Source organism: Aedes albopictus, chromosome 2, assembly GCF_035046485.1.
Source record: "Aedes albopictus strain Foshan chromosome 2, AalbF5, whole genome shotgun sequence".
NCBI lineage: Eukaryota > Metazoa > Arthropoda > Insecta > Diptera > Culicidae > Aedes > Aedes albopictus.
The window spans coordinates 281,326,557-281,353,571 of record NC_085137.1 but is presented as its reverse complement, the minus strand read 5'-3'; the positions used below and the strand labels follow the sequence as shown (position 1 = coordinate 281,353,571).

Sequence of the window (27,015 nt, the reverse complement as noted above, 5' to 3'; positions counted from 1 at the left end):
CATCCAATGTGAAGGTGCATTTCGTGTGTGGCTCAAAACATTAAACAAAGCAGAGTTTGTTGATTACACGCTCGTTTCAATTTACACGAATATGAGTATAAAGCAATTAGATGTTGGCTACGATAAAATTCATTCCTGCCAGGGGCCTGAGTTTGACGCAGAAAATTGGACGTTTGAGCGGAACGGCACCGTTTAAACTTCAAAATTTTCTGTAAGAGTAAGAAAATTTTGTCATTTGAGCGGTGCCGCTCCGCTCAAAACTCCAAATTTTCTGCGTCAGAACTAAATTTTGTGTAGTATATACACAGCAAAAAATATTGTAATCCGCCTCGATGTAGTTGGACCTATGTAACAAAAAAACTATGTAATCACTTTTTTCAGATGTACTATCACACCGATTTTGCGTAGAATTACATCTGGCTCAACATTACACAGAAAAACCGTAACCATTCTCGTTTCCGTTGTATTTGTGTAATATTCACATCAAAATAATGTGAATATTACACATAAACAACTGCAACCAAGTGGTTGCGATGACGCTGTGTAAAATTACACAGAATCAATGCCATATCGCATCCTCTTATGATGTGATATGACATCTCGCAACACTGCCCTGATTGTTGGCGATCGACCATGCGCAGACAAGCAAGCTGCCATGTTTGTTTTTCGCGTTTTGCGGTCGTCGAGTCCGTCGGGTCGTGTGTTTTTCCTGATTTTTCCAATAATTATTGGAGTTACTCTTGCTCAGGTAAGTTTTTTTAAACTATCACATAATTATTATCAATATCAATTTTTTTTTTCTCCAAATAGGTAAATCCAACTAGAGTTTTGCGGTATCGACGACGCGGTACTAAAAACCTGCCGGAACCCTCTACTCGACCAATAATCGTCTATTGATGGCCAACCCGGAGAGAAAATCATTGTTAAGCTGCTCCTGTTTTGTCCTGGCCCTCGAAATGGACAATTATGACTTCTTCCGCGACAATTTCATGGTCATTCGTAGATTTCATCGTGGAAAAATAGCCCGTAAAAACACCATCGACGCCACGACAGAAGACATTGTTTTTCGTGACAGTTGCCAAACCGGTCCCCTGAGCTGGTAGTGATGGTAATTGTAATTGTAATTGTAATTTATTATTCAACGTAAACCTGTCAGTTACATTAACTTTTAACCAAGTCAAGGACTAGAAACACATTAAAAATAAACAATATAGTAAACTAGATCTTATCTGATTGTACAAGCTATTCTTAGTTGTCTCTGTTGAGCGCAGCTTTAAGAGCTGCTAGTGAAGACTGTTGCCTAACATTGAGCGGAAGGGAATTCCAGGTGGATGCTCCGTACACCAGAACACCTTTCCGAGCGCTGGTGGTGTGATGTGGCAGAACGAAAGACCTGGCTCGCTCATTTCGTCCTACTGGTGTGTGCTGTCGGATGTAATCCGGATGACTGCCATGGTACGCACCGTACATGAAGTGGCATACACGGCGACGGTAGTTTTCTAGGAGCTCGCACCCAAGTATTGTGTGCCGCACCACTTGAGTTGAGTCTCGCCGTCGCAGTCCGTACACAAACCTCACCGACGACTTGAAGCAGCGATTTAGTTGCTCTCTTTGCGCAGCTGAGAGTCCAGGGAAAAAAACTACATCGGCGTAGGTGAAGATCGGTATTAATACTGCTTGCATTAGTTTTCTCCGGGTTTGAACGGACAGTACTTTCTGAAATCGTCTGAATGTGCGCAGCGTGTTGTAGACTCTTTTGGTAATCTCGTTTACTTGGCCACCCCATTTCAAATTTGAGTCCATAATGATGCCGAGATTTTTTACTTCATTCGAAAGCGCAATGACCTCACCACAAAACCGGATGTCGTCTTGTGGAGTCACAGCACCTACTTTGCAGAAGATTATTGCTTTGGTCTTCTTGGGGTTTGGAAAAAGCTGATTTTTTGTAGCCCACCGTTCGATCGCGGCGAGATCGGTGTTGATCAACTGCACTAGTCTGTTGACTTCGCTAATCGGCCCCGAAACGTACACCTGTAGGTCATCTGCGTACAGATGGTACTCGCATCTAATAACGCTAGGCAGGCTGTTGATGTATAGCGAGAACAGCAGCGCGCTGAGACAAGAGCCTTGTGGTGTGCCGTCCGTTAGTACCCGAGGAGTCGATGAGCTACTGCCAAGGTTGACTCGTTGGCTTCGTTGATCCAGAAACGATGATATGAGCTGGCAAGCCGAGTCCGAGAAACCAAATTCTCTCTTCAGCTTCGTTTTCAGCAGATGATGTTTGACGCAGTTGAAGGCCAAAGAAAAGTCGACAAGGACCATTACCGTGCATCCGCCTCCGTCGAAGTTGTTGAGGATGTCATGGGTGACTTTCACTAGCGCCGTTGTAGTGCTGTGGGCTTTCCGGTACCCAGACTGGTGCTTGGCTAGAGGAGAAGGGTTGGCTGATTCCAGATGTACGGTTATTTGAGATAGCACAATTTTCTCGAAAACTTTGGACACTGCAGGTAAGACGCTGATAGGTCTGAAGTCTTTAGGAGAAGTTGGGTTGGACGTTTTAGGTATGGGTGTTACCACAGCTTGTTTCCAGACAGAGGGGAATGATTGGGCTTGGATGACTGCGTTGAAGAGGTGCGAAAGAAGCGGTAGGATAAACGGAGAGAGCATTTTTATGAACGAGATTGGAATCTCGTCGGTTCCTTTAGCGTTGGTATCGATTTCATTGATTCTCCTACAAACTTCTTCCACATTGGTCTGTCGGAACTGAAAGCCACCTTCGGATTCATTCAATGCAGGTTCATCGATACTTGATGCTGGACAAGGGATTCCGTGCTGCATTGACAGATGACCCTCGGAGAAAAACTGGTTCAGCTGCTCGGGATCAAACTCTTCAACGGCGCGGTTTGTCTTAGCGTTATTATGTATCCCCTCCCGCTTCAAATTGCTCCATAGTTGTTTAGCTGGAAGGTCGCTGCTGAACTGCGTCTCAGCATACCTCTTTTTCGCAGCGCTAATTAAGGTGTAGGCTCTGCTCTTCTTCGAGACGTACTCTTGCCATTGCGCATCTCCCCTGGTACGATTCGGATTCCGCACATAGAGAGAGTAAGCAAGGTCACGTATGGCAATTGCGTTTTGGATTTCGTCTGTGATCCACGGCGTGCGCTTGTCCCGAACACATATTGTTCGTTCTGGGGCGTGTCGATCCAGCAGCGCTCGAAGTTCAGTGTTTAGGAGTTGTGTTTTGTTGTTGATGTCTTGTTCTTCGTAGAAGTTCCGGAAGTCCTTCGATTGGAAGTCTGCTTGAAGTAACAGGGGATCGATTCCGCGGAAGTTTCGTATTTGAATCCGTTGTGGCGCGGCCACTGGAACGCGTACATCGGCAACCAGGTAAACAGCTTCGTGATCCGATATGGTATTTGCACTGACTGCTTTGGATTTTTTGATGAACTGGGGGTGATCGGTCACAAGTAGATCAATCGTGGTGGAGCTGTTTTCGGTTATCCTCGTGGCAGATGTTGGCAGCACAGTCAGATTGAAGGTAGCGTGTATACGTTGTAAGGCGATCAGATTTGCGGTGGGTTGACTGGCAGCGACATTAATGTTGTAATCCCCTATTAGGAAAATCCGGTCGAAATGGTGTTGCAGAAGATCAAGCAAGAGCTTTTCGTATTGTTGTGCAAAATGTGTACTATTTCCAGATGGGTTGTACAATACTACGATACAGGTGTTCAGTTCGCCGATTCTAGCTTGGACGGCTAGGTACTCGAGCCGTTGGCTAATGGGAACCGCTGGATCATAACAAGACTTCACAATAGGCACTGCTCTTATACCCTTTCTTACATAAATTCCTACGCCTCCGCAGGTTTTGGTACCCCTACCACGTCCGGAAGATAATGCGTGCTTAATAAAATTGTACCCGGGAATACGAATCGGTCCGACTGGGGAGGATTGTTTGAGTTTGGTCTCGGTAACACCAAAAAAATGGTATTGGTTTCGGTCGAGCATTAGTTTGACACCGTCAATATGTCGTTCGAGGCTACGAACATTCAGGTGCCCAATTCGAAGTAGCTTAGTGTTTGTTGTCATCGTTATATAGTGGGGGTGGAAGAGTCGTCGTGTAGGTAGTGCTGCTACGGAGGTGAGACGTGGGAAGTTTCCGCTGATACTGCGTCGAAGAACACCGAAGAGTCGTCGTTTGTGGGGACAGAGTTGGTGAGTTCCAGGAGTTCGTTGATGCTGCTGACCAGTGTGTATTCCTCTTGACCATAAAGAAGAACAGAAACAGTGTCATTCCTAATGAAAACGGACTTGACTATCTTCCTTTGCTTCAGCCTAAGCGAGAGGTTACGTATGCGGAAAGTGGAAAGTGACAGAGCCTCGTTCATGGTAAACCGGTAGTTTAGTTGCAGGCCGTTGTCAAGAATCGACAGCTTTGCATCCCTGTGCTTCTTGTAGTACAACCGAAGAACAGTGTTCCTCGTCTCGTTACTGTCAAGTACGATGATGATTGTAGGGGTGATTGAACGGTCGGACCATTTCGAAGCTCGGACAGGCAATCGAAAGCACTTGTTGATGCACGGTACAAGCTGGGATACTCCAAGGAATTCGAAAATTTTACTTACGATGCTTTTTAGATTCTCATCGGATCGGTAGGGAATCTTGTTGATGGCAATTCTGACGCAGTTGATGTTATGCGAGGTTATGTTGGCAAGTTTAGCTCCGGATTCGATGATTTCGAGTTTCTGTTCAATATTTTCTAGAAACTTGGCTTGTGCTGAGTGCCGCTCGTGTGTTCTGTCTGCTTCCCGGACATAGTTCTGGAGACGTTCGAGCTGCTTCTTGCACCACGAACGGGATACCTCAGCTTCCTCTCGCAGCTTCTGCAGCTCCGTGGATAGATCGGTGATTTGTTTCGACAGAAGTTCGTGCGCACTGTTCGAGACATTACTGTCGGGAGGGGGGCCAGAAATTGCTTCGTTTGGTTTGGGAATTAAACTACCTTGTGAGCAGCAGGATGGACAAAAGTACCAGAAGTTTTTAAGCTCTGGTAAGACCAGCTTGTTAACCGAAATGCATGTTGCATGGAACCATTTCAGACAGCTGTCGCAGCAAACCCAGCTTACTTCGTCTGATTTCGGTTCCTGTTTTTTTCCCTTTCCTCTTCTGCGCGTCGGAGGATTTGCACGACCACAGCTGCTGCAGGTATCTTCGTTGATCATGATATTGGCACTACGAGCACTACCTTACGACGACTTCCCGGGTGTTTTCACTGGTGTTGCATAGAAAAGCAAACCAAAACAAAGTCCAAATTTTCGCTAGGAAGTAGGGTTAGAATCCGTCGGAAACGTTTTACACTCGGAAAGTATGCGGTACGTTACGGACTGTCGCGACGCGATCGGAAATTGGTAGACGCGGTACTTAGCTACGTTCCGGAAGTATTAGTATCTTTTATTAAGTACTTTTACTATGGTTTTATTAAAATTTAGGACAGCGCGAAAACCGGCGTTTGCTTTGGGCCAGTGTTGCCAGACTTCTTGATCATGATCCAGCGCGCCATACGTACGTTGTCCAGCAGTACCGTTAGATCCGCAAAGCATTCCGCCGAGCAGATTCTGCAGGATGGTGAATTTCACGTTGCTCCGGAAGACTACGAAGAGGTCGGCTTGAATACCGGAATGGCCTGAATAAGGGTACCTACAGAGGATTCCATTCATCGTCCTTATCCATTTGCAGGTATGCCAAAGAACCTATACTATTCCCCATAAAAGCATTACTCTGCATTTTATTCCTTAGACAATGTATGCAACATTAGTTTACGAGAAAACGATTTCTGGAGATTGTTAGAATTGTTGATATTTATAGAGCTTAGGTGTTGAACCATTTGGGCAGACAGGACCCGCTTCCCACTTTCCGCTATGGGCGATTCCACTATTGTTGGGGCAGTTGCGTGAGTTATAAGCAATTTCATGCCAATTAACTTGAACTTTTGTACCTTTTGATACTTTCGGTAGGATTCGTTTTATTTTACCTAGCTAATACTGTACGGATCTTACATAACAATTGGATGACAATCGGCGCTCTGCGTCGCTAATGGTTAGTCGATTCATCAGATTCCGTGTAGTTAATGATTTGTTTCTTCTTAATGTAGTATCCCAACTGAGACTAAACCTGCTCTCAGCTTAGTGTGTACCCCATGAGCGCTTCCATAGTTTTCAACAGTTTTTTTTTAACTTTTAGTCATGTTTGCATATCTTTCCACATTTTTTGTATGATAATATAATTAATTATCCGTTTGTGCAATGAAATGTTGTAAATAGAGTGGACATTAAGATTTCTTGAAAAGTTGATAGCGGAAACATTTCTTCAGAAAATTTTCCAGGTATTTCTTCAGGAGTACCTCCAGGAATTTATCAAAGGATTCCTTTGTGTGTTCCTCCAGTTTTCAGGGGTTCCGATAATGGTTGTTTCAAGGTATTTCCGATAAATGCTTCAGGAATTCCTCCCACGATTTCTTCACAGGTTCCTACAGATACTTCTGCAGGGATGCATCATAGATTTCCTCCACGAGTTTTCACTGGATTGCCTTCAGTGATTCCCTCAGGTATTTTTTTCATATATTCCTTCAGAGTTTTCTCCATGTAATCTTTCAAATATTCAGCTAGGGATTGCTCCAGAGATCAGCTTATTTCTAGGATTTATCTAGGAATTCCTTCAACATTTTTTCCAATGCAATTGCATACATGCCTTTGGGAATCCAGAGAGCATTCTTTCTGAAATTTCTCCAGGCATTCCTGGAATTGCTTCCGCGCTATCTTGCGGGGTTTATTCCAAAACTCCAAATGAGGGTTTTCAAGAATTCCTCTTTAGATTCCTGAAGATTCCGAGATTCCTTCAGGAATTTCTTCAGGAACAATCCCAAAGATTCCTTCCGATTTTTTTTTTGTCTTTATTTTTGAGATTTTCAGCCCTAGGCTGGTTCATCTCATATTACTTCCGAAATTCCCCCAAAAAATTCTTCAGTAATTTCTCCAGGGATTCCTATCAGGGAACCCTTCAGGAATTTCTCCTTGGATTGCATCAAGAATTCCTCCCGGGATTCCTTCAGCAATTCCTACAGGAATTCGTTCAGAAATTCCTTCCGGGATTCCGTCCGGATCCTTTCCAAAATTTCTTAAGGAATCACTTCCAGGATTCGTTCAAGAATTCATCCAGGAAGTCCTTCAAGAAATTCTTCAGGAATTTCATCTACGTAACCTCAAAAGTGAGGTTACGCGACGCCACTGATCGGAATTCTTACAGAAATTCTTCACTGGATTCCTTCAGGAATATTTCCCGAGATATATTCAGGGAATCCTCCTGGGATGGCTTCAAGAATTCATACAGAGATTCCATCAGGCATTCCACCCGGGATTCGGTAAGGAATCCCTTCCGGGACTCGTCCTCCCGAAGTTCTTTTAATAATCCCTCCCGGGTTCCCTGTAGAATAGGCCGTCCCTTATTTTGCAAAAATTGGAAATGTTATAAGTTCGTTAGTGGAAAATGATCGTTTTAGCTAAGAAATTTTTTTTTTATTGTTAATCACTTAACCTAATTTACAGCTCTACTGTCCACTGGGGCACTACGTGAGCAATTTCAATTGACAGCTACACTTACATTGTTTTGTACAGCGCCTAGATTACATTCTACTTTTATCGAACTGGTTGCCTTTCTGCTGCTTTCACTTTTTCTACTTTATACCTAGTAGAATGATGAGCACAAGGATGATGATGGATGACCGTTGTTCCTTTCCAGTCCGATTGGAGGTCCATTATGAGTAGCAGTTCGCCGATGTCCAGGTATCCGGGTCCGTTTGAGCCATGGGGCTCAGAAGAGGGTCAGTGTCAGTTGCTCTCGGGGGAAAAGCAACTGACGAAAAATTGCAGGTGCCGGGGCTGGGAATCAAACCCATGACCATCCGCATATGAAGCGAACGTGTGACCAACTACGCCACGGGCCCCGGCTTAGCTAAGAAATGATCGTGTCAAAATTTGAAGTCCGCATCTTAAGGCTAAGTGGTCCCTCAAGGGGCCTAAAGTTGTCAAAAATATGAATTTTTTTTCGACAAAAAAAAATACGCTATTCTACTAAAACCGGTGATTTTAGGACCCTTAAGGGCCAAAAATGTGCTTAGATTTGCGATATCTCTACTCGTTTTTAAGTTATTGAACAAAATAGGGTTAGTTTCCTTCGGAATCTTAAAAAATGGTCAAAAATGCTGACTTTACAGTTGTTTTTTTTTTCAATATCTTGGAAACGTGGAGCGGACCTGGTGTGATGGTTAGAACACTTGACTATCACGCCGAGGACCTGGGATCGAATCCCACTCCCGACAAACTCGCAAAATGTGAGTTCTTCCTTCGGAAGGGAAGTAAAGCGTGGGTCCCGAGATGAACTAGCCTAGGGCTAAAAATCTCGTTAATACAGATAAAAAAAAATATCTTGGAAACGAGTAAAGATATCGCAAATCTAAGCACATTGTTGGTCCTTTAGGGTCCTAAAATCACCGGTTTTAGTGGAATAGCGTATTTGTTTTGTCGAAAAAAATTTCATATTTTTTTGGTCCCATACAATTTTTGACAACTTTAGGCCACTTGAGGGACCACTTAGCCTTGAGATACGGACTTCAAATTTTGACATTTTTTAGCTAAAACGATCATTTTCCACTAACGAACTTATAACATTTCTAAATTTTGCAAAATAAGGGACGGCCTACTGTAGAAATTCCTCCTCCATTCCTTATCGAAAGCTTCCCAAAATTCTTCCCGCATTTTTTTCAGGAATTTATACCTGGATTCCTTCAGGAATTCATCGTGGGATTCCTTCAGTGATTCCTCCCAAGATTTATTCAGGAATTCCATTTGGGATTCATTCAGAAATTCTTTCAAGGATTCCTTTTGAAAATCCTCCGGGAACTTCTTCAGGAAAGGGATTATTTAGGGAATTCTTTCAGGAATGCCTCCAGTGATTCCATCATGAATTTCTCCCATGAATTTTCAGCAATCCCTTCCAGGATTCATTCAGGAATCTCTTCCGGAATTCGTTCAGGATTCCTCAAGTAATTCCTTCGAGAATTTATCCCGAGATTGTTTCAGGAATTTCTCCCAGGTTTTCTCTTGAGATTATTTCTGGAACTCCTCCCGGCATTCCTTCAAAAACTCTTCCCGGGTATTCTTCAGGGATTCTTCCCGGGATTCCTTCAGAAGAAGAAGAATTCTACCTAGGTTTTATACAGACATTTGCTGTAGTATCTACAGAAGGTTATCCCGGGTTCCTTCAAAAATTTCTTCCGGGATTTCTCCGGGGACTCTTTCTGGAATTCCTATCGAGATTCCATCAGGAACCTCTACCATGATTACTCTTGCGATTCTATCTGGAATTCCTCTCGGGATTCCTATAGAAACTCCTGCCGGGGCTCCTTCAGTAATCGCTCTCGTGATTCTTTCAGAGACTTCTCCCGGGACTCATTCAGAGGTTTATTCTAAACTTCCTCCCAAAATTCCTTCAGGAATTTCCCCATGAGTTTCTTCAAGACATAATGCCGCGATTTTTTAAGGGATTCCACCAGGAAATCCTTTAAAAATTGCTACCGAGATCCTTCCACGCAATTTCGCCCAAGATGTTTTCAGGAATTTCTTCGGGTTACTTTAAAAACTTCCTCCCGAGATCCTTCTAAGAATTCTTTTCGAGATTTTTTTCAGGGATTCTTTCAGGAATTTCTTTAGGGATTCCTCCCGGAATTACTTCATTGATTACTCCCGCGATTCCTCCCGGGATTTGTTCAGGAATTTTCCCCGGCATCCTTTCAAGAATTGATTCCGAGATTTCTTCAGGAACCCCTATCGTGATTCCTACAGATACTTCTCCCGAGATACGTTAAGAAATCTCTCCCGTGATTTCTTCAAGAATTCCTCCCCGGGATTCCTTAAGGAATTCTCCCAAGAAATTTGTACAGATAGGGTCTGGCAGACCATTTGGGCAGGAGCACCTATTTTGGGAACTTGCCGCTATAATTTAGTCAATTTCAAGCCGATTGTATCTGATCGGGTCTCAAAAATCAAGTCAATTCGGTTCAAAATTGACTGAGCTATGGCAGCAAGTGCCCAAAATAGGTGCTCCTGCCCAAATGATCCTAGACCCTGCTTCTGCACAAATTCCTCCATATTCCCATATGTTACTCAAGTAAGGATTGCCCCAGAAATTCCATGATTTCCGCTAGGGCTTTTACCAGACATTCCTCCGGGAATTTCTCTTAGAATGTCCTTAGAGTTTCCTCAAGTGATTGTTCCAATGTTATTTTTCGAGGATTCTTCCAAGATTTTTTTAAGGATTCCCAAGGGAATTCAGCAAAGATCCTTTTAGAGATTTTTTCAAGGATTTCTTTATATATTCGAAAAAATTGTTCCAATAATTCCATCTGGAATTAATCGATGCATTTCTGCGGAAGTTTATTCGAGAAATAACATTTTACCAGAGATTATTCTAAAATGAATCCAGGAATTCCTTAAACATTTTGTACAAAAAATCTCTTAAAAGTCCATCCATGAATTCCTTAAATAATTTATCCAGAAAGTACTGGCGACATGGATTTGTTCAGAATTTTTTCGATGAATTCGTTAAGAAAGCTCTACTGGAGTTTTCTAAGGAATATCTCATGGTATTGCTTGCGGAATTATCCATGGAGTTCTTCAATAATCCTTCCAGAGATTTACTCGGGAAATAGGGGTAGGCGGGGCATTATGGACACCCGGGGCAGAATGAACACCCTCAATATTTTGAAATATGCAAACTTTTTTGAACTTTTAATGAATGGAGAATATAGTCCATTTGTCTAAAACGTAGTTTCAGGAAATAAACATTCGAAATTAAAATTATACTTGATTTTACACGAAAAAGTTGTGTCCTCCGTTTTTTGTGCATGGAAATTATAATTTTCACACCATCTAAAATAAGATTTAGTGAATCATTTATTGCAGGTCGATTAAAACCTAATATTTCTAGAACACATGCAAGTAGTTTTGCTGTATCTACATGCTTAACATGTTTATATTTTCTTCTTTATTATATCAAAAATCAAGTTTGGAAATATCTTCTGCTGCCGGGGCAAAATGGACACTCACCTTTTTGAAAGAAGCGGCAAGGGAAAAATATAACCTAAATCACAAACCAACCATATTCTTCGATTTCAGTATTTTTATATCCTTCAAAAGAAGGATAATAAAGATGCTGACAAGTCCAAGGCTTGTGCCGTATCTGCTGTGTGGTCCAATGACCACCCGTATTTATACTACCTTAGGTAGACATAATTAATGATACCTAGACGTTTAGGTATTGTTATGAATAGTATTTCATGTAGGTAGATATCCTATGCGCACAACCATTAGGTAGACACTACAAGTATATTTTCGGTTAAATGTTCACTATAGTAGACATAGGGTGAAACAAATTGGTCAAAAAACGACAGAAGTGGAAAATAGTTGGTCTAGGCACAGCTGTACATGCCGACAAAAACGAAGCTTTATCCAAAACAGCCTGAATTTAAATTAACTGAACAAAAATGAACTACTGCGGCGTATTATTCATCCATAAAAGTTGTTTTGTAATGAAATCACTTTATAGGTGTAGATAATGTACGAAATTCGTAAAAGTCTCATGGTGTCTGTGGTAGTTTTGTAAATAGCTGAGTAGGCCTTGCTTATCTGGAGGGCATTATTATCAGAACTGTCAACTGAACAAGTATCACATTGGCGACGAGAAGAACCCATTGCGAAGAATTTCAGAAGCGGAATACATTCCTGGTGGCAGCAACGAATGAAGAATAATTATTATTCGAAAGATGGTCGGTGTGAGCCAAATTAAAGAAATGGAGTCCTCCACACTTCAGAACTGAAGATCTGAAGCAAGCAGTTGGCGGAAGGTTTGCTGGTGCAGTCTACAGATTTCAAGATAAATTGAGCCAACAGTTGAAGGTAAATATGAACAGTCTGACTTTCCGACGGATAGCATCTGATCGGATCAGACTTTGAGGGAATTCGAAAAATCTCGCCTCGAAAGAGGGAGATGCCTTAGCGGTGGATGAAAATCCTACCGGAGCAGGTAATAATGTCTCGCCTCAAAGGAGGGAGACGCCAAAGCGGCGGATGGAATTCCGGCCGGGGCTGGCAATAATGTCTCGCCTCAAAGGAGGGAGACGCCAAAGCGGCGGATGAATTTCCGGCCGGGGCTGGCAATAATGTCTCGCCTCAGAGAAGGGAGACGCCAAAGCGGCGGATGAATTTCCGGCCGGGGCTGGCAATAATGTCTCGCCTCAGATAAGGGAGACGCCAAAGCGGCGGATGGAATTCCGGCCGGAGCTGGCAATAAGATCTCCTCGCAGAGGATGGCGATATCAAAGCAGCGGATCAAAATATGATGGCTAGGTAATAATGATTTGCTTAACTTTCGGATAATTATTGAAAATTTAATACGAATTAGGCCTGATTAGTGTTCAGAAAGAATCGATCGATGGATTTCTTGACCGATCCCTGGTAGACATTTTCTAAGTCGAAAGAAAGCTTTTGGAATGATCATATCTTCAAGAAGGAGGTGTTTCGAGTTAAAATTCTTTCAGAATTAGTGAAGGGTAGATTACGGGTATGAAATAATGAAAGAACTTTACGGTGGTCACACATTAAAAAAAAACAAATTTCTAGAAATGTGTCTGAATAAATTTTACAGTAAACGTTGAAAGGAGCTCTAAATGCATTTAATGCCAATTGAAAGTTAATTACTTCTTACACAAAAGGAGATGTGGTAGTTTTGTAAATAGCTGAGTAGGCCTTGCTTATCTGGAGGGCATTATTATCAGAACTGTCAACTGAACAAGTATCACAGTGTCCATATTGCCCCAGGGGGGTGTCCATTCTGCCCCGTATGCTTGAAGACGGTAATGAAAAACTAACATTTTTCAAAACATTTTTTGAAGTGGATAAATCATTTTTCTTCGTGAGCATTCTTATGCAATAGATGCTAAATAGACTTTAGAAGGATACATGTATCAAAAAACTAAACTTGTTTGACATCTTGCCAGGTAAAGTTGGCAAAAACCTTAGGGTGTCCATATTGCCCCGCCTACCCCTACTTCTGCTAATCTTTCAGGAAGAACTCCAGATATTTAAGTCTGCACTAGTCCAGGGCTTGTGCAGACTCTGCCCTATGGTCCAATACCCACCGGTATTTATACCAGCGAAAGTCTAGGCATGTAGTACCTAGATAGTAGGTAGAAGTAGTACGTTACTACCAGTTGGTAGACATTGCAAAACTTCTACCCAGTCTTCAAAAAATCTCACTCCAAGAGCTGCTGAGATTCAAAACCATAGGAGCATGATCGATTCGACGCGCTTGTTTCGTTTCGATCCAGGCATGCATTGGACACATTCCAGCGTAACGGGACACCGCGATGAACTAACTTTCGTGAACAAATGACGTCTGCAATCAATTAGAATGTTCATGATCATATGGTTTAACAGGTTTTATAACAAGCTTATTAGATGTACTTGCTGATGCAATACTTGTTCTATGGGGTTTTGGTTCCAATTTACTTTATATAACATGTTACATTTCGTAACGGGACACCATCGCAGAAATCTTCTTTTTAAAATTTTCAATCTGAAATGCGTATATTAGCTCTGTTATGAAGTTTTGAATAATAGAGTCTTCTAGACATTTCTTCTTTGGATTGATGCGAACAAGATTACCGAAGTGAGTTTTACTGAGAAATGTATGGTTTTGGAAATATTCTTGATTTAGTTTTGGGAGCGCAGCGTTACGCTCGCGTGAAAACAGTGTTTTGCAAATGGTGTCCCGTTACGGCTAAAGTCATCTAGTTGTAGATTGAATGCTTTGCTAGATAGAATGTTGGTGTCTTCGGCAATATTTTTCAGACAGATAGTAGCTGTCCGGCAGATCACCAATAGTCCTTCAAACCCACTCTGGCCCTATGGTGGCCATCGGAATGGGCCCTGGGGAACCTGTTTCGAGTTTTATTTAATCTTCACGTATCCGACCCTCTACAACTCATTTTCAAAATGCTGGCATTTCGCCAATTTTCATCCGATTTTTTTGAAGTCGCCCTCAATTGATCATAAATTGGAGCTTGTTTATTATACACAAGTGGCCATGCAATATCCGGAACCATTCCGGAGATATTCCGGATTGTGCTAGGGTCAGGGGGTTGTCAAAATGGCTAAAAGTGATTATTTCGTATGTTGTTGTGTTTGAACCATCGATTTTCAACGAAATTTTTGTTGCGAATAGTGAAACACAACTGCTATAACAAGATTTGAATCAGTTGGCCCATCCGGAATCCCGTAACAGGTTCCGCGGGGCCTCATTGGGGACACTTCTGGCTTTCAACCTAAACATGCCGTGCGACATATCAATCTTCATGATTTCGAATAACTGAGTCAGAAACGATAGACCACAGACAAACAGACGTAACACTGGCGAAATTTCTATCGACCATGCTTTTAACGATCATTTTATATCTTCATAGTTGTCGCTTTCACAACCAAAGGCGGGCACATTGTTTTTATTTGCTTTTGACGTTTAACACTAGCGCCTTCTGTTTACGATATTGCACAACGCAGTGTTTCGTGAAACATTTCCACCAGGTGATGGTAGTGTGAACTGGGCGATGATTTTCACGAAAATTGTTCTAGGTGTTACGTCTGTTTGTCTGTGGATAGACTTAAGTATGTATCAACTAAATGGCCACCTCGGAACATTTAGCACAGGTTCCACGGGGGTGTCATCGGGAACATTTCTGGTTTGTAACCAAAACATGCCGAGCGACGTATCAATCTTCATTTCGAAAGAATGGGATAGAAAAAAATGACTTAAGAATGTATCAACTGATATGGCCGCTTCGTAACATCTGGAGCAGGTTCCGTGGGGGCCTCTCAAACACAACACACACGAAATAATCACTTTTAGCCATTTGGCAAAACAGATCCCTTCCCCACCCCCTGACCACAGTACAATCCGGAATATCTCCGAAATGGTTTCGGATAAAAAATGGCCATTTGAGTGTAATAAATAAGCACCAATTTATGATCGATCGAGGGCGACTTCAAAAAAAAAATCGAATGAAAATTGACGAAATGCCAGCATTTTGAAAATGAGTTATCGGGGCTCGGGTACGTGAAGTTTAATTGTATCTCCAAAACTATGGTTGTGCGACGTATCTATCTTCTCGGTTTTTACACATTCAACATTATAATGATCCGAAGAAGATTCAATGATATCTATAGTACATTCTTCCAACACAGTCTTTTCAAGCATATGTCGCATGTTGCTTTAATCCTTTATTGGAAGGCTCATGTGCCTTGGCAATAAAGGAACCAATTTTCGTTGAAATAAATTTTACATTTCAAAGGGGATTTTTCTTTTATTCTATGTTAGTTTTGGGGAACTGTTGAACTTGTCGTTTGGTCGAGGTTAGAGAGAACAAAGTTTTTTTTGGAGGGGATGCGATTATGGGGGCTTTCCGTTGATATTTAGCTAAGGACAACCAGTAACGATACAAACAAACGGATTTCGAGAAGAAAAAAAAAGTTGTCAACCAAAACGACAAGAGGGAGGTCGCTAGACTTTCAATCAACGGTTACTAAATTATGTTATCACAAAAAATAATGCTACGCTATTTTTGTGATGCATTTTACACTTTTTTTAATAAGAACATAAGCTTCAAAATATGTTTGTCGTCATAAAAGTAAATTATACGGTGATGAATGGGGTAAAGAAGGAATGCCAACCATCACTTCGGGATCTTCAAGTTTTGGACACTTTGTGATTCTATAAACCATTTTATACATCATGGTGGTAATTCATAGGACACGTAAAAAAGGTTATAGCTTTTAAAAAGTATGCTGTCATAATAAAACTTCATAAAACATCACTTTTTATACTGATCCACTTGAATACCTGCCCTTTGTTTACGTTGTTTCCGTGGAGAGCTGAGAAGTAGGCTTTGTTTCAGTAGGGGCGTTATACCAAGAAGGATAATGAAAATATATACACCCTATAATATCATTTCATCACGGTTACAGATTTTTGGTTAAATATTTGATCAAACCACACTTATTTATCCACTTATGAATGCCTTTAAAATTTTCGTAACGGGACACCAAATCTACACACCCATTGTAACACCTAAGATAACGCGTTGATCAAGGTAACCCATATGTTGGAAGAAAGGTCTCCACGAGTACTAAGAGAATCCTGAAAATCGTTTTTCTAAAGCTAGTAATAAATTCGCTATTACAACAAATATACTATTTTCGTAACGGGACACCATTAAATCGCGGTTATTGCAAAAAGTGCTTAAAACATATCAAAACCCATTTTTATGAAAAGTGTCCTTTGGGTGTATAAAATATACGTTATTATACTACATTAATAAAAAATAGTTATAATATTTTCGAACTTTACCGTGCCAGCAGGCATATTTGAAAATTATCAATGAAAAATTTCAATTTTCTTACATAAAATGCTATTACTTCACCTAGCTATTTAAATACGTAACCAGTCAAATTTTAAGTAAAACAAATGGTTTTCCTAAGATTGAATCTACCCTTTTTCATATGCTGGAAAGCTTGGGGCGAAACAATCACTTTGATATTTCACACCCTTGGCGTAGAGGTGCGTGGAATGTGTCATTGAATCTTGCCTCATGTATGGGAGGATTGAATCCCATGATTCAATCCTTGATTGATTCCCACAAGAGTGAAAATGCATCGTGTTACCATAGATATTTCGTTGAGTGTTAAGGAAAATTTTGTTTGACAGAATTCACGGGAAGCAAGTTTTGTTGGAAGTTGCTCCTGTTATCATCTCAGGAGAATATTGTCTGTAGCAGGGTCTGTAGTATGCTTGAATCTGCGTTCCAAAATGGAAAATGTTCTGATGACACAATTCAGAGAAGTCGTTTCGAGACAACAGATAGTTCGAAGCAAACAATGACAGCATTCTTTAGTTTCCTACAGACATTTTGAACGGTTAATCTTTGCCGGAGTTGATGATTTTAAAGAGCGTCCAGGAGGATTTTCCTAATCTAACATACCTGTTTCCCCCTTGAATAAAAAAAAAAAAACTTTAGTCAACAGTTTACCCATTAGAGCCGGATAGAGCTACGGTGGCTAAGAACGATGATTCCTTTTGAGTTCAATAGATTCATCCCACTAATTTTCTCCCACACAAAGCGATTTAAGTTCATATTGCATTCCTCAACGGGCTTTTGGGTTTATAGTCGGTGTGCTGCTGACATTTTGCGTACCACCGGTAACGGTGTATTAAATGGAGAGACACCAGAAAAGGCAATTATTTTTAAACGCTGTCAAAGATCCTTACCCAAGCCAACCTGTTCAGTGCACTTGAACGCAGGGATTCAATCTTGGGATTGAATCCCATGCACGAATCCCGCACTCTAAGATTGGAAAAAATCATGATCCAAAACGATCCTGGTTTTCGGGATTGTTTCAAAGCATGCTTGTTTGAATCATGGAGTAGAAGGATGCTCTTGAAAGACTGCTTCTACCTCTCTTTAGGTAGACACTACATTCAGGGACTGCTACAGGGATTCTTCTAGGAGTTCCTTCACGAACTCTCCTTAGGATTCCATCAAGAATTTCCTCCTGGGATTTCTCCTGGGAGTCCTCCTGTGGGAATTCCTGCAGGGATTTCACCAGAAATTTCTCTAAAGATTTCTCCAGGAGATTCTCCTGGAATTTGTCCAGGAATTCCTCCAGAAATCCCTTGAGGCATTCAAACAGGAATTCCTCACTCTAAAGTGCAAATTTTTGGTAATACCAATCCGCGTGGTCAATTATGAATTTCAAATAACTCAACGGACATATGTACAGATGGGTAAATTATTGGTTAAATTGGGAAAAAATCCACAGCTCAGGTGAGATTTGAACTCACGACCCTTATTCGCTAGACAAGTGCTTTGCCAACTAAGCTACCGAGCCAATTAATGACCCGGCAACTTAGTTGTCATTCCTCCAGGAATTTCTTCAGGGACTCCTGCAAGAATTCTTCCAGGAATTACCCCAGAAACTTCTCCAGCAATTTCTTTTAAAATTTCTACAGTAATTTCTCCTGAAATTTCTCCAGGAATCCTTCAGGGTTTCCTTCAGAAATTCTTCCAGAAATTTCTTCAGGAATTCCTCCAATTTTTTCCAGAGATTTCTCCAAAAAAAATATACAGGAATTCCTCCTGGCATTATTCCAGCAATTTCTCTAGGCATTCCTCCAGGAATCCCTGCAGTAATTCAATCAGGAATTCCTCCAGGATTTTATCCAGGAATTTCTTCAGGGACTCCTCCAGGAATACGTCCAAGATTTTCTCAAGGAATTATCGGAGTAATTTCTCCAGGAATTCCTTCAGAAATTTCTACAGCAATTCCTCCAGGATTTTTTCCAGAAATCTTTCAAGGATTCCCTCAAAAATTTCTTCCAGGAATTAATGCAAAAAATTTTCTAAAGCGTTCCTCCTTGATTTTTTCCTTCAAGAATTCCTCCAGGGATTCCTGGATTCCCTCATTTTTTTTCGCCTAAGATTCCTCCAGGGTCTTCCAGAAATTCCTCAAGGCATATCTTCAGGTACAGTCAGGTTTTTTTTTACGCGGGGGATACGTACCGCGTAAAAAAAACTCAGTTCAAATTTAGAAAAACCGCGTAAAAAAGTCTCACCATTTCTCGACGAATCATGCAAAAATAAGACGATGATTTTTTTTTGTATGGAGTTTTCATTTAGGCGGCCGCGTAAATCAAAACCGCGTAAAAAAAACCTGACTGTATTTGTCCAGGCCTTTCACACGAAATTCTTCCAGGTATTCCTCTACGAATTGTTTCAGGGATTCCTCCAGGAATTCTTCTAGGATTTCCTCCAGGGATTTCTCTCCGAATTTCTCCAGGTCTTCCTTCAGAAGTTCCCCCAGGGATTTCTCTACCCAGGCATTTTTCCAGGAAATCCTCTTTAGTCATTCCTCAAAATTCTTCAAAGAATTGGATTTCGCCTAGGATTCCTCCAAGGACTCCTCCAGGCATCCCTTCAGGCATTCCTCAAGCAATTCTTCCAGAAATTGCTTCAGAGAGGGAGTCCACGGATTCCTCCGGGGGTTTTTCCAGGAATTCCCGAGGGAGTCTAGAAGATTTATCCGATCGGAACGGGAATCGAACCCACCGTCTCCGGATTGGCGATTCATAGCTTTAACCACTAGGCTAACTGGAGATCTCAGGGATTGCTCCAGGAATTTATTCACGAATTTCGCCTGGATTTTTTCCAATTATACTTTCATCCAAGGATTCCCTCAGGAACTTCTCCAGACCAGGGGGAAGGGACATTAGTTGTGCCATTCCGAAATATCCCAAAAAAGACGAAAATATCGCAAAAATGTTGCGCCCCCTGAAATGCCTCCTTTAGAAATTTCATAAATCCTTCTATCATCTTTTCCAGATGTGTTTCCAAGATTTTTTGAAGATATTATACATTCAAGCATCTCTAAAGAAATTCCCCTAGTGAATTGTATTAGAATTCTTTATGATAATTATAGAGGAATGCATACAAGAGCCAGAAATACGCCAAGAAGACATCCAGAAATTCTTACGCAAGTATCTCTAAGAAATATTACGGGAGTTCATTCATGGGATTGTTCAGGAATCCATCCATGAATTCCTTCAGAAGTTTGTCCTACGATTCTTTCAAGAATATATTCTAAGATTTCTTTTCTCCAAAAATGTTATCGAAAAGTTATCCATTGATTTTATTAATATTCAAAGATTCCTCTAGGAGTTTTTCCGAGAAGATTTTAGGGTGTTCCTTAACCCTTTCCTTCCCACGACTTTGAACGACTATATCTATGCCAAAAAGCATTTCCGAAAAAAGTGGTAGAACAATAGTTATTGCAAATTGGCTAAATTTTTCGAAATCAATGAAAAAAAATTTGGTTGTATATCAATAGGTTTTTGATTGTTTATCAATAGTTCAACTATTGAAACAAGTAGTCAGTAGTTAAGTTAACCTTATGAGGTTATAATCATATTTTAAAAATTATTGCATCATATTTATCTAATTTCGTTTGTCCGGAGTTCGTCGAAAATCGATAGTGCTCTAGAGCAACCATGGTAAGTAGAGGGTAAGTAGAATGTCCCTCAGAGCTTCTTCCAAAAATTTGTCGAAGTACTTCTTCAGTAATGCCCCCGGAAATGGCTCAAGGGGTTTTACCAATTATTGTTATTGGACTTATCAGGGATCTCCTCCCGAGTTTTGTGTATGGATTTTACTAGAAATTTATAATTTCTTTCGAAAGTTTTGTAGACATTATTAAAAAAATGATCCATGATATGAGCTCTAGAATACATAATGCATGAGTAAAGAAAAATCCTTAATTTTCCAGAAATTCGTTTAGATTTAAATGCAAGTATATAAATTTGCTAAGAGCGGTCGACCACAACACCCGCCCCTGATCGAAAAGCTGGGTAAGCTCTTGCCTAGGAGGAATTCCTGAACGAATTTGGGGAGGAATTCCCGAAAGAACCCGAGAGAAATTGCGTAAGAAAGACATAAAAGGAATTCCGGGAAAATTTCCTGAAGAAATCCTAGGAGGAATTTCTGAACGAATCCCGGGAGGAATTCTTGGAAGAATTTAGAGAAGAATTGTTGAAGGAATCCCAAGAGAAGCTTTGAAAGATTCCTAGGAAATTCCGGAAACCATATCATATGGAATTCCCAAACGAATTATAAAATGGAATTTTTGAAGGAAACTCAAGAGGAATTCTGTAAAGAATCTCAAGAGGTATTCTGGAAGGATTCCAAATAAGAATTCCGGAAGGAATCGCTTCGAAATCTTGAGAATATTCTGGAAGAAAGCTCAGGAAAAATTTGCGAACGAATTCCAGGAGAAAGATTTAATTTGAATTAATCTACGAACCTATTCCAAATGGCATGTCTGCATTTATTTCTGAATAAAATATTGAAGAAAGCTGTGGATAAAATAACGCATTAATTAGGAGATGAATCTGAAAGGAATTACTGGATGAACTGGATGAAATTTTGTGAAGGAGTCTGTTTATGAATCTAATAGAAGAATCCCTGAATAAATCCTTGATGGAATACCCGAAGGGATCTCTGGAGAAATTCCTTTGGGAACCTCAAGAGAAATTCGGAGATTCCGAGAAAAAAAAATACGCCGAATAAATTTCTGGACGAAAGTCAACAAGCGGAAATCGTGGAAAAAAAAATTTACTAGGATACCTTACAAACCTTCAAGTAAACATTTTTGGAAAACTTCCCATAAGGAACCTCTGAAGACCTAGGTGGAATGACTGAAACAGGAATGCCCACAGAAAACCCTAAGAGACATCTCTATATTACTGAAGAAAACACGGAGAAACCTCGGAAAATGCCGGGGTCCATGGCGCAGTGGTTACACGGTAGCTTCATAAGCGGATCGTCATGGATTCAATCTCTGCCCAGCCCGAGAGCAGTTGGCACTGATCCTCTTCTGAGCTCATAGCTCCAACGGACCCGGATAATTGGATATCGGTGAACGGCAACTCACAATGGACCCTCAATTGGCAGGAAAAGGAACAACATCCACATCATTGCGTTCGTCATTCTACCGGATAACGTAGAAAAGTGAAGACAGCGTAGCAGGAACCAGGTCGAAATACCCAAAAACATCTGAGTTTAATCTGTGCGTAGAATGCGTCCTTGTCATTATCAGTAGGGTAACCAATATAATTTGGACCCCCATATATTTTGGACCCCCTTTGTCCTATTATCACAACTTACACAGGTTTAATGATGAGATGACGGAAATTTTTAGAATCATTCGCTAAATAAGATCGCTCTGCACGGGCAGCAATCATTTCCTCACTGGAAATATCCTTATTTGCCTTGAAATTAATTTTTGCCAATCTCGTCATCCGTACGAGTGTCGCATCATGTTTACAAAAAGAGAATGCGGTGCTGAGGAAACTTGCAGATGTAAACAAAAACGTTTATCATTCTAGCGCATTAATTTCGCAAAGTTCGTCTAATCAGCCTTTGTCAATCAAGTAATTAGGATGTGATCCAACATATTCAAGCGGCAAATTCTTCCAAAACAGTTTCAAACGAGTTTAAACACCGGGTGTCCAAAATATATACTGAAGAGGGTCCAAAATATATTGGAGTGTCCAAAACAGTGAAAACTGATGCTTCAAAAATCAGTTATTTTCATCAAATTTTCAGCCAGAAATGACCTTGTGGGTATTTTTAACGGACAGTGGAGGCTTTTACGAACATACTAACATCATCATTATGTGTGAATACCCTCTGAATCTGTTTGATTTTGAATTAAATTCAAACCAATGTCCTCTAGGGGTCCAAAATTCAACCGTTACCCTACTTCCTGAGTGAGAGCAGTTCACGTTGGTAGCCTGGTTTGTCGCTGGGGTCATTGCCGTTGGTCTCGGTTTGTACTATATATTCTGTTTCTGATTTTCCATTGCAATCCTTTTTAATAGCTGGTTCGCAGGACCGGATATCAACCTCCTACATAATTGAACTTGGAGTTCTTCACTGGAGCTCACACGTCGATCACCCGCCCTTATGGTGAACAGGCGCTGTTATGTGCCGTTCCGTTTAGAGCGCTCTGATTATATCTTCTTTGTTTTTATTTTGTAATGAAAAGATCTCAATCAATATCTCTTTCTCTTACTAAACAGTGGTACAGGAAGCGATCTTCTCCGGCGATGCCAACATCATCACCAGGAGGTCCAGAAGTGCCACATCAAGTGATTGTCGCACGCCTCGCAGCTGTTGCAGCACCACCAGGACACGCCAGACGTCTACGTTGAGATGAAGTGGGAATTTACCAGCTGGGAACCGTCGATGTCTCGTGTCTGCCTAAGCCAAGGCCCAAGCGATATCAACAAAGTGCACAAACGGGGTCTATTATAGAGCCCGTCCTCATGTGTCGTGACTGGAACCCTTTGTCACCATGCTGCTTCCGCGGGATTCCCCGTTGAGATAGGTAAGCTGACACATTTTATACGTATTAAATCTACCAGATTTTTGATCTGCTTTGTCCATCTTTCCAGAGATCCTGCTCTTCCATGTGTTGAACGCGGCCCTCTAACATTTGGAAATGCGTTCGCGAAAAAAGCGCAGATGGCGAACATCAGCATTCTGCAAGAGAGCGAGGAGCGCACCTCCATTAATTATTGTTTTAACATGCTGGCCGAGTAGGTGTATGGTAACGATGCCTGTAATTTAAAGCTAAAAAAAATTATGTGTTTTATGTACAATTAGATGAAATTGTTTTCGACAGTTTTAGATCTCTTCGTCATGGGGGCTTTTTTGAAAGCTTTTGAGTTGGCCTCAAATCCTTCCCAACCAAGCTAAATTCTACGATCAAGTTTCAGGAAATTTGGTCGACGAAAAACCCATGACGAAGAGAACAAATCTGGCGATCATACCCATCTGCCATGTATATTATTGAAAAAATAAAATATATTTAGGTACCATATTCGTACCGTGATGTAAACATTCTTCATTTATTTACTATCGACTACTCTCTCAATGGCTGATTAAATTGGGTTTTATCCTTTTTTGACTTGAATTTTGTATAGTTCTTGCATTTCCAACAACTATACTAAAATCTGAACAAAAAAGGTAAAAATCCAATTTAATCAACCATTTAGGGAGCTTTTGCAATAGGTTTAGTTTACATCGCCTCCATTACATCGTGGAAAGTACGTCGAATTTATTTACATCGCGAAAATTACATCGGATCTGTTTATTACATCAACAGCCGTCGAGTACATCGGGCTGTGTAATATTAATCGATCGATGTAACGACCTGGTTGCAGCGATTTCGATGTAATATTCAACAACTTTTTTTGCTGTGTAATATAAAAGCGAGTTTGAAGTGTTTTGTGATCATTTGAGATGCAAAAATTGATTTTAAAAATTGATCAACAAACCAAAATAAACGTTAAACAAAAAGTTGTTGATGTTTTCGCATCTGACAGTGGGCGCTATTTATTAGCGCCCAGGACATCCTGTCTACCATAATTCCAATGCATTGATATAGGCCGTGTCAGGGGCCTGGTCAAACTCAAGAACTCAAGTTTGGGTAGTTTGGGCGGTTTCGTTTCGACATTGACTCGCGGAGACATGGTTGAGCAATACGATTTTAGTATGTTTTCACGTGAGTGTTTTGAGCGTTTTGAGCAAATATGACTTCACGCAATCTGATTTCGTGACGTCATGCTCGTTTGGCTACACGAACTGATAGTCCACTCAGAAATAAAAGTATACACGGAATTACTATTATTTATGCATTTTGTATCCGCATCTCTCTCACTCTCTTTCTGTTTTCATGCTATCCGTTGCTTCGTCGTCTGGGTTGACAAATCACTTCGCTTCAACCCAGGCTAAACGGCAGATAGCATGAAAACAAAAATAGAGTGAGAGAGATGCGGATCATTACAACACACGGTTTAGGGTTCGTTCAAATATTACGTAACGCAAAGGAGGGGGGGGGGAGTGTCCGATCACGGACACTGGACGGAAGATGGCCGACTCTTCCCACTGAAGAGGGCCGCAGGAACGAGTGCTGCAGACGATAGCTCGACGACGGAATAACTCTTAAGTGTTAACACTTAAGCCAATTGGCCTTGTAAAAGGCTGATTGTTCGGCTGTCCAAGTAAGAAGGCTTGAGGGATACGGTTACAACGATGTTTATTCTATGACTGGCTTTACAAAAACTGATGCTCTTCGAGCGAATTCCATTTCTTTTATATCCTACCCCAACACTCCCAAAATACACCACGCACCCTGATACAACCCGGAATCCTAAACCGGTTTGTATACGAAGTCCTGTATATCATAATAAGGCTGGGCCAACTAGCCAGATCGTGGACTTTTGGAAGCATGAAGGAGCTCGAGCCTGAAATTGATTGATCATAGAAAAACAACTTTTTTGACTTTTGTCGCGAAATTTTGATTTCTGGCCCATCGGAAAAAAATACGATTGAGATCAGAAAAGCATGCTCCTTTGTGTTATGCAGCAAAACCGGGAAAATATTTTTCATTTTAGGACCCTATTGACTATTTCAAAGTTTGATTTCTTACCCTACTCAAACCTCAGTTATAACACAGAGAACAGACATCCAAGTCCAGTTCCGAAACTGTGTAAGGAATTTAACGACCATTTGAAATCGGCAACACAAGTGGCAATAGCGTGGCGCTGCAATCGGTTAATTTCCCATACTAATTTAATTCACCACTTGAAATGTTTCAATTCACCACTGACTGTGGCAATATGGTGTTTGGTGGCGTTAATGTTGTCATCGTGTATTGGTTTGCAACCTTACTCAAGTGAAGATTCAAATCCTTACACAACTTTCCGAATGAAATTTGTTCTAGCCTGGATGTCTGTTCTCTGTGGTTATAATTACTCAACTTTCGATACTATGCCCCTAAAGACACTGTATGCTAAAGACACGAAATCTGATGATTGTTGCTGTTGATGATGATTGTCGCGTCATGACGATGATGCTGTCGAGCAATGCTTTTAAACTGAGAGAGAGGAGACAGCTCACTGACAGCCACGATGTTTACATTTTTTCTTCTTACTTCTTTTTACAATTTTGTGCGCCGCACAATGGTTTGAAAATATATTGTTGGTCAAAAATGATTTGCATATTGAGTTCGCTGCGACAAAGCATGGAAAATAAATGAATTCTTTGCGCTGATTGAGGGAAACTGACCATCATTATTTTAACATATGCGATCACAACAAACGGAGCCAAATTTTAATAAAATCTTTTGGATATTTGGCCACTACGCACCACCAATGTGCAATTATAGCTCGGTTTTCGGTGACAGTTTGTGACAGGTCCTCCTTGACATTAGGTAGCACGCAATCGAAGCCAGCTGTCTCCTCTCTCTCAGCTTTTAAGGACAAGGTATTTGGAGTACATTGCTCAAAATTTCTAGAGCACCGTTTTTTAGAACTGTTGAACGGATTTGGATTAAAATGCATCACGCTGTTGACAACCACTGTACAATTAGCGTGATGCATTTTCATCTTAATCCGTTCAACGGTTCTAAAAAACGGTGCTCTAGAAATTTTGAGCTATATTGTCGGGCCGCCACCAAACCGGACTTCGCACAATCAAGTCGCGACGCGACCCAACTCGCGACGTTTTTCAATCATGTCAAAGGTAGTGCGCATCCTTCCCGTTGTTGTCAGCAACACAGCGCACTAGATGCGAAACAGTTGCGACACTTGTGGACCAAGAAAATGGCAATTTTTGATTGAATGTCGGTCTTGATTCCAACCGGATAGACAATATACTCCAAATACCTTGTCCTTAAAGCGCGTTTGACAGGTCTCCTGCTCGATTGGAATAACATTGACAGCAAATTTGGAATTCCAATTGGAACATTTCGTGTCTTTGCATATAGTGTCTTTATATGCCCCTTACTCAATTTTGGCTTCCCGCAACGAAATATCAAAATTGAGTTAATTTGCTGCTCGCTCTGCTGACAACAATAAAGAGAGCAAATGAAATAGGATGCAAAAAAGAACTCAAAAGTGCATTTTAAAATACTCAAATTTAATTTCTCTTGATTTTCAGTGTACGTAACAGAAATCATACACTGAACTACAAATCAACCCAAATTTAAGTTGTTTTGACGCAATCCCGGTCTTCCGTGGAATAACTTAAATTTGCGTTAAGGGCGGACGGGACGGTTGGGGAAATATCCGCCATTGCTCTGTTGCTACTAAGATGGTAATCTCAGATTCTACTTCATATTTTGCAACAAAAATCTATCACTGTGTATGCTCACTTGCAGTGCATATGCTGATTGTTTTTCAGCATCTTCAGTGCGATAGAACTCGAGATTACCATCTTCAAAATCGCGAGGCAAATTGTTA

The 27,015-nt window shown here is 40.9% G+C and overlaps 1 long non-coding RNA gene across 2 annotated transcripts; it reads left to right on the top strand.

The window, feature by feature from the left end:
* Nucleotides 1-393: 393 nt before the first annotated feature.
* Nucleotides 394-23,491, top strand: LOC134288138 (uncharacterized). 2 transcript variants are annotated; one of them, XR_009997770.1, is made up of 3 exons: nucleotides 394-748; nucleotides 22,789-23,096; nucleotides 23,164-23,491. It is a non-coding gene; the product is annotated as an uncharacterized LOC134288138 (long non-coding RNA). The 2 variants fall into 2 exon arrangements; XR_009997769.1 differs by lacking the exon at nucleotides 394-748 and adding an exon at nucleotides 5,542-5,733.
* The last annotated feature ends 3,524 nt before the right edge of the window (nucleotides 23,492-27,015 follow it).